Genomic DNA, 7,387 nt, shown 5'->3' on the forward strand with positions numbered 1-7,387 from the left:
ACATTTCACAACTGTACTTGACAATGGAGTGAATGGTGAGGCCACTGCACTGTTTGTCTTTCGGGTCTTCCGTCTTATGCAATAATTAACAAAACAATCAACGAGGAGGTAAGTGGACAAATAGTGATGAAACTGTACCTTGGAGATCTGTGCGACTCTTCATATTTCTAATTATCGAAATAAATGAGCTATTGTGTGCCGAACAACAATGTAATTCATCACTTTCCTGATTTCTACAAGACAAATTGAGAACAAACTATTTTCTTCGTATAAAATGGGATATCCCATGGTACATGACCCCATGCAGGAAACATATTTCATGTGCCTGTGAAGATAACATCATTTCGTGGAAAAAGTCTGAAATTTGTTATTTGCTACGAGTCTTTTACAAATCACAGTTGTCAGCTCCTTATAGGCCCGATGAGAAGGACATTCAGCAAGTTATATTCCATAAAATTAAGGTAAAGACAACTTAATATTGCAAAATATTTTTTTCATAAATGAACTCCTTCAGTTTATGCAAGTGATGGCATCCCAAGTAGAACAGAATTTGGTAAAATCATCGGCCATGCCTCGGCCATTGCTAGGCCAACGATCAATTTGGTCGGCCACCGGCAAATCCTCGGTGGACAATCAAAAACCATGGTCGGCAAAAGCCAGGCCACCGATGCCTCGAATTTAACTCGGCCATTGACAAAGGGCAGTGCTCGGCAAACTCCCGGCCATCCAAGGTATTTTTTTACATGTTGGCCACCAAGGAAGGGCCTAGCCCTGCATTTGCCCAGTTGCCAATGCCTTGTTTTCAGCTCGGCCACAGGGCAAAAAAAACGAGGGCCGGCATTTGCCAGGCCACCGAGGTCTTGTTTTCACCTTGGCCATTGGGCAAAAAACAAGGACCGGCATTGCTAGGCCACCGAGGCCTTGATTTCACCTCGGCCATTAAAGGACCCATGAAACGATATTAACATCGAGAGAACGTGCACCTTATTACCCTTTTTTTTGTTTACTTTAGCACAAAGACCATAAAACACGACTACTTCTCTCGAAATGTCGCAAATGCGCTGCGTAACCGCAAAAACAAAATGGAACTATTTCTTGACTTGGCTTCACGCGCGGCAGCCATAGGAACTAACTTCGTGACGTCACGGTGGGTGCTGTTATTGATATCGCTTTTGAACAAGCATATTCTTAGTTTAATGCTAATGTTTAGAAATTATTTCGTTCCAACATAAACAAATGAATAAAAAGTTTTATAATCTTGTTCAGCACACGAAGTTTTCGCAGCGCCATCTCTCCGGAGTAAGACAAAGCATCCCCTCCCCGCTGCTCCGCTGCCTAGCAACGTTGGTTGCCTGCTACCGGACCAGCGGTGTGATCAACGCGGTATCAAAACAACGTTTCGGCAGCTGCGTGGTTCCTTTTCTTTCTCGTGCGCCTGGTTCGCCTGCCTGCAACTAGCCATTGCGAACATTCGCGATGCCCACCGGTTGCGGTGTTCCGCTCTGCCCCAACCGTAACCAGAAGAATCCCGTGATTCGAGGCAGGAACCTCGTGTACCGCTGCTTACCCCGCGAGGAGCCCCTCCGAAGTGCGTGGTGCCGAAGCATCGGTAGGGAGGACCCCCGGAAGGCAGACGTACGCTTTTGTTCGGAACACTTCAACGGCGATAAGGACTACGTTCGCATAGCGAGTGTTCTGCGCGATGCTGGACAGACGTTGAAGCGCGTTAGCCTGAAGTCCACTTCTGTGCCTTCGCTTCGACTGCCCCCTTCGCGAGGTCTACCCAAGCAAAGGAGCCACCGTCGAAACGCCGAAGAACTCTGGTAAGCATGTTACTCATTTCAGTGCAAGTCAGATTGTCAAGGAACATTCTGTTTTTTTAGGGTGACGAGCCGATTGGGGACGCCGGCTGCTCCGAGGATAGTGCTCCGAGTGCGCCTCGTGAGCTCTGCTGCTCGTGCGGTCACCGACCAGCCTCACACGACGCAGCAGTTCAAGTGGACCCGGAGGAAGTGCAAGCGCCTACAAAAGCCCCCCGGCCGCCTGCTAGGAAAGACAAGGCTGTGGGAATGGACCCTCGGCTTGGGAAAAAGTCTGTCGGTAGGCATGAATATTATCGTGGCAATTTGGGCCAGTTGGTTTATGATCACGTAAAAAAAAAAGTGCCAAAAAACACAGGGACGAGAAAGTAGACAGACAAAGAGTGCTCTTGTCGGTCTACTTTCCCTTCCTTGTGTTTTTTGGCGCTTATTTACATGGTGATGAGTATTATACACGATTAGTTCGACATTTCCATATGAAGACGGTGTTTTTTAAGTCGTGGGTGTGACAAACAATCCAGATATCTATAACCTTTGTGGATTAAGAACAGCGGGAGGATGGAGAGGAGAAAATTACCTCTTCTCACCGATTGGTATTTTCTTCCTTTCCACTCTCCTCTCAAGCATGTACTCCGCTAATGTGAAGAGAGAGGAAGAGAGAGTTCTCCTGCTATTGCTACCCTGCAACGGACTATATAGATAAGTTCATGTTTAAAGCTCCCGGGTATCACAAGTGTAAATGAGACCGAACTGCAAGGAAGAAGCTGAGGTGCAACCAGTGCATGCAAACGCTTGCATGTACGGGATGTGGCCATAAAAACATTGACATTTAAAATGCCTAGCAAAAATTAGATTTATAACATGCACATCTGAAAATGGGTGCATCAACGTTGCTTCCCTGAAAGTTTTGTCTAATTGTTTTTTAAGGGGTTGACTTGGGAGTAGTGAGTTACTTAAAATAAAACAAAAAGGCCGCAGTGCATTTTCTCTGGCCTATAGTGGTCATTTTCTGTCTACACATTGGTTTGCATGTGTTTCAGAATGGCCTACTCAATGCTAAAAGCTTTTTTTTTAATTGATTGCAATTATTTTGATCGTTGTCAGTGTTTCCTGATACATTCTTGGCGTTTTTGTGTTCAGTACGCCACCTAGCAGCAAGGGCTCGAGCCGCTGCGCAGACGGAATGTACTGCTGCCGTTCTTGTCCGATTTTTAAACATTCATATACTATTCAAAGTTTGTGCCTGAAACAATTAAATAAAAAACTTGAGACGAAAGCCCTTGTGCCCAATTTTAGGTGAGTGTATTTGAAATTCAATTTTTACTAGGCAGTTCAAACATGAAGGTTGTTACAGTCACGTCCTGTACAATCCAAGGAAGTCTTGCTGAGAAATGTAGCTCCCGCCAGAGCTCAATTTTCCTACAGCTGACACAAAGTGAGGCATAATGAGCAATCGCACTGTGTCAATCTTCCTTCCATTCATGCACGCAGGGAAACCTCTATGCCAAGGTGGTGACAACTCAGTCGGCGCAGACTGAAGAGTTGGAGCTACTTGGCACCGCAAGTGCCACCACCACCACCACCATCACCACTGCCGCCGCCACTGCCGCCGCCACCCCCGCCGCCGCCACCGCCACCCCCGCCACCGCCGCTGCCGCCGCCGCCGCCGCTGCTGCCTCTTCAGTGCCACCAATGAGACCCGTCTTAGCACCTGCCACTCCTGTACCCACGGAGACGGTTCGGACCCCAGTGCTAGATGATCCAGACGACAGCGCGGATCCTTTGTACGAGCCTTTTGTGAAGCGAGCTTCGTCGAGTAAGAATGCTTTCATCCTTAAACTAAACGGGCTGATTTACGCTCTGTCTAATGCAACAGCACCAAGGGAAGTGAGGCCAAAAATTTGGCAGTCGCTAAGAAATTAGAATGTGTGACACACCCTGAATCAGGCACATAACCAGGTTGCGCCCATGGCAAAGTGTCATAGGTAGGGAAGAGGGAGAGGAGGTTCCGAGACTGACCTGTTTCTAGTGGCACTGGAGTATGTGTAAGCTATAAGTGCTTGCCTCTGAAATGCTAGGAAAGCATAATGTTTTGTTAGCTTTGTGGGTTTTTGAGGAGAGCATGAGCATCTCAGTTTCTTTAGCTGGCTCTATTTGATTTGTTCTCCTATTATAATGTCGACAGCACGCCTCTCGTGCTCAAGCTCACCTCTAGTTAAAGCTGTCTTATGTTCTGACCAAAGTTTTTAGACCAAAGGCATCTAGAGACTGTGCCAGTAGTCTAAGTTTAACGAGCACCTGTATAACAAACAAACTGTATTGACGTTCCACACTGATATTGCGTCGGAACATTGTTATTGCAAGTTTGAACTACTAATAAAATAGTGATAAAATGCAGTTAAAATTGTAAAAATAGTGCACGTTTAAGCTTCTGATAACGTAGTAATATGAAATTTTTTTCTTTAAATTTTCATGTCACTATTTTATTAGTAGGTCAAATGCTTAAATGAATTTTTGAGAGCTTTCATCAATTTCGCCTTACTATAATTGAGATATTCGTACCTATATACTTGAATAATTGGTGACTTCTGCAATATGTAAAATATTATTGTGTTACGTTGCATCTCAGCTAAGCTAGTTCACAAGCCCTCACACTAGATATTTTTTCAGGGGTGACCCTATCACAGGCGAGGAGCCAGCTCACAAGGAACGCAAATTCATCGTGTTCGAGAGCAGACTGCGACAGCTGTTTAAAGTCTGCAAGACCTGATACAGCCCATGTAAGGTGTCCACTTCGACGAACACCACCCTTCTCACGGTGCACACACTCTGCCCTGCTGGGCACTCCCATCGCTGGGACAGCATGCCGTCCATCAAAGGCAGGGCTGTGGGCACCCTGCTGCTGTCGGGAGCCATACTGTTCACGGGGTCATCTCCAACGAAGACGCTGCGCTTGTTCCAGCTCATCAACCTCCAGGGGATGTGCGAGAAGACATTCTTCAACTATCAGCGAACAATCTTGCGCCAAGCCATCGAACAGGTGACAATTAATGAGATCAGTTTTTTCCTGACATGTTCTTGAACCCTAATGCAGTGTCGCTTTATATGTTTATGCCAGTATGAAACATTTCAAAACTTTTTGCAACAGGTGTGGACAGACGAGCAGGGCAAGCTGCTGGATGAGCTTCGTGACCAGCCACTGGACCTTGCTGGTGATGGGAGATGCGACTCCCCTGGCTTTTCTGCCAAATATCTCACTTACTCCCTGTTTGTGGGTCACGTGAACAAGATCCTTCACTTCGAACAGGTTCAGGTTGGAGAGGTAAGGAATGGCATGCAATTACCTTATTGTGGAGGTGAGGGATGCATGAAACCACCTTATTGTGTAGGTGAGGAATGGATGGAACCACGTGATTGTGGAGGACTTTTTGGGCTGATAACCTTTTGAAACAGAATAGTACAGTAGAGCGCACACTACAACCTACTGCTACATTTTTGTCTTTGTGATACACACTTGAAGTCTATAGCTCTTCTCATCTAGAACGAAATAGGTGAAAGTTGTTAAGGCTGCAGGTTACCTGACATAGGTACAGTCATCTTCATAGTGAGGGTGAACAAGCTAAGTCGTTGGGTCGTCACCACCAGTGCGTCAAAATCACGCCAGCGGCAACAAAGGCACAGAGAAGGTGCGTCACCTTCAAAGGTGACGCACCTTTGAAGCGCTGGCAGAGGCAGTCGAACAACAGAGCTTGTTCACCCTCATATCTGAGGATGTCTGTACATCTGAGATAATCATTGCTGATACTGATATTTGAAATATGTTGTTCCATTTTACACTGAATACACAGTGCGAGACAGTCCGCAACAGTGGACAGATAGAGAAAAAAGGCCTGGTGCCGTCCCTGGACTTCCTCAAGAAGAAGGACATCACTGTGCGGTCTCAGACTACAGACAGACACCGTTCCCTTGGGAAACACATGAGGGAGCAGGAACCAGGCATCCTGCACTACTTCGACGTCTGGCACGTCTCAAAAAGTAAATGCAATTTGTTAGGACCTCATGCCACTGTATGCAAACGAACAAACCATACTGTTTGCCAACATAGCAGAGTGGGTATTGCTCACCGAAAGTTTTCTGCAGTATCATATTTGCACTTTTTTGTATTGTATCTTAAAGTGTTTTGATGGGATGAAATTTGACCACTTAGATTAGGGCCCCAATTGATAGGGCCCCAATTGAGCACGCCTTACTACAGCAGAATTTGAGAGCCCATCACGGACCGTGTTCCGACAGAAAATTAACAAAAACATATTGTTTGTTTTATAGTATTGCCAGCCGCCAGTGCTCAATCAGAGCAGTTGTTGCAAACAGTGCATTTAACACATCTATATACAATGATTACCTATGCAATTTGTTCAGCGGCATTGGCCCTATTGAAAATTCCATCAAGCTACGTAATTTGGGACACTGACTGCCAGTCAGCAGCCTTGGTGGAACGTGGTGGACCATCAGACGTCATCTGATGGTCCATCAGATGACGTCTGACTGCCACTGCCAAGGGAATTTCATCATCAAGGGCAGCATTTATATAAGAGTAAAGCTATACGCGCTCATAAATATCGCCAAATGCCTCGATAAAACAAAATGTTCGAGAAAAAGAAAAAAAAAAAAAAAAGCAGGACCACCGCGGATCGAACCCGCGACCGCTTGCGTACAAATCGGAAACACTAACCGCTATGCTACGCCACCTCTACAGAAACTCGATTTGACTATTCGTTTTATACGAGATGCTTCAGCTGCAAATGCAGTTAAGCCGTCAGCATGTTATGAAAGCACTCGTACATCACTCGCCGTACTTCTGTTCTACTCACCTGCCATGTAGAGTACTTTCGCGTCGTAGAATGATCCTTTTGTTCGCGCGTCATCGGCCCAGTAGACCTGGTACACCTTGTCGTCTTTAACTACACCGCTAAAGTCCCTTACATCGTCGGAACTCACAACAGGCTGGGTCTTGTCGAGTAGAAATTCAACTAAAACATAAAACATTGTAGAGCCCGGGCAGGATCGACAGGTTGGAGCAAGCGGGCAAACAAAACGAGTCGAGAGCGATCGTTCATGAAAGCTCGGCGAAGCCTCCACGGGCGAAGCGAAGTGCGAAGTGTCGCGTTCGACGCTTCGGCGGCTTCGGCGGGCTTCTGATCAAGGTTGTCGGTCGGTTGCGTGTCACATCTCTAACGTCAGCGGTTTTATGGGCTCACGTCCCGAAATAATTTTCTCGTGCATAGATTACTTTTCGTATTCATAGATTCGACGAAATAGTGGTATCCGAACGAACTTTACGTCCTTTGACCGTACTTCTATCTGCACGTCAAAGCTTTCTGACGTACAGTCAGAGACAATCGATGTACAGTCAGAATCACCACCAGGACATCCTGATGGCATTTCGCGGCGGCCGACTGCCACCAGGAAACCATCAGAAAGCCGACAAGCGGGGTCTGACTGGAGTTTGACTGTCGGTCAGAGTAACTTGTTGTCCAATCAGACATGCTTGACGTACAGTCAGGCAC

General features: G+C 46.4%; 1 pseudogene; it reads left to right on the forward strand.

The window, feature by feature from the left end:
• Window positions 1-1,401: 1,401 nt before the first annotated feature.
• On the forward strand, window positions 1,402-4,590 carry LOC115312239 (annotated as a pseudogene).
• Window positions 4,591-7,387: the final 2,797 nt, after the last annotated feature.

This window comes from Ixodes scapularis, unplaced genomic scaffold (genome assembly GCF_016920785.2).
Source record: "Ixodes scapularis isolate PalLabHiFi unplaced genomic scaffold, ASM1692078v2 PGA_scaffold1__304_contigs__length_218370807, whole genome shotgun sequence".
NCBI classification, from domain to species: Eukaryota; Metazoa; Arthropoda; class Arachnida; order Ixodida; family Ixodidae; genus Ixodes; species Ixodes scapularis.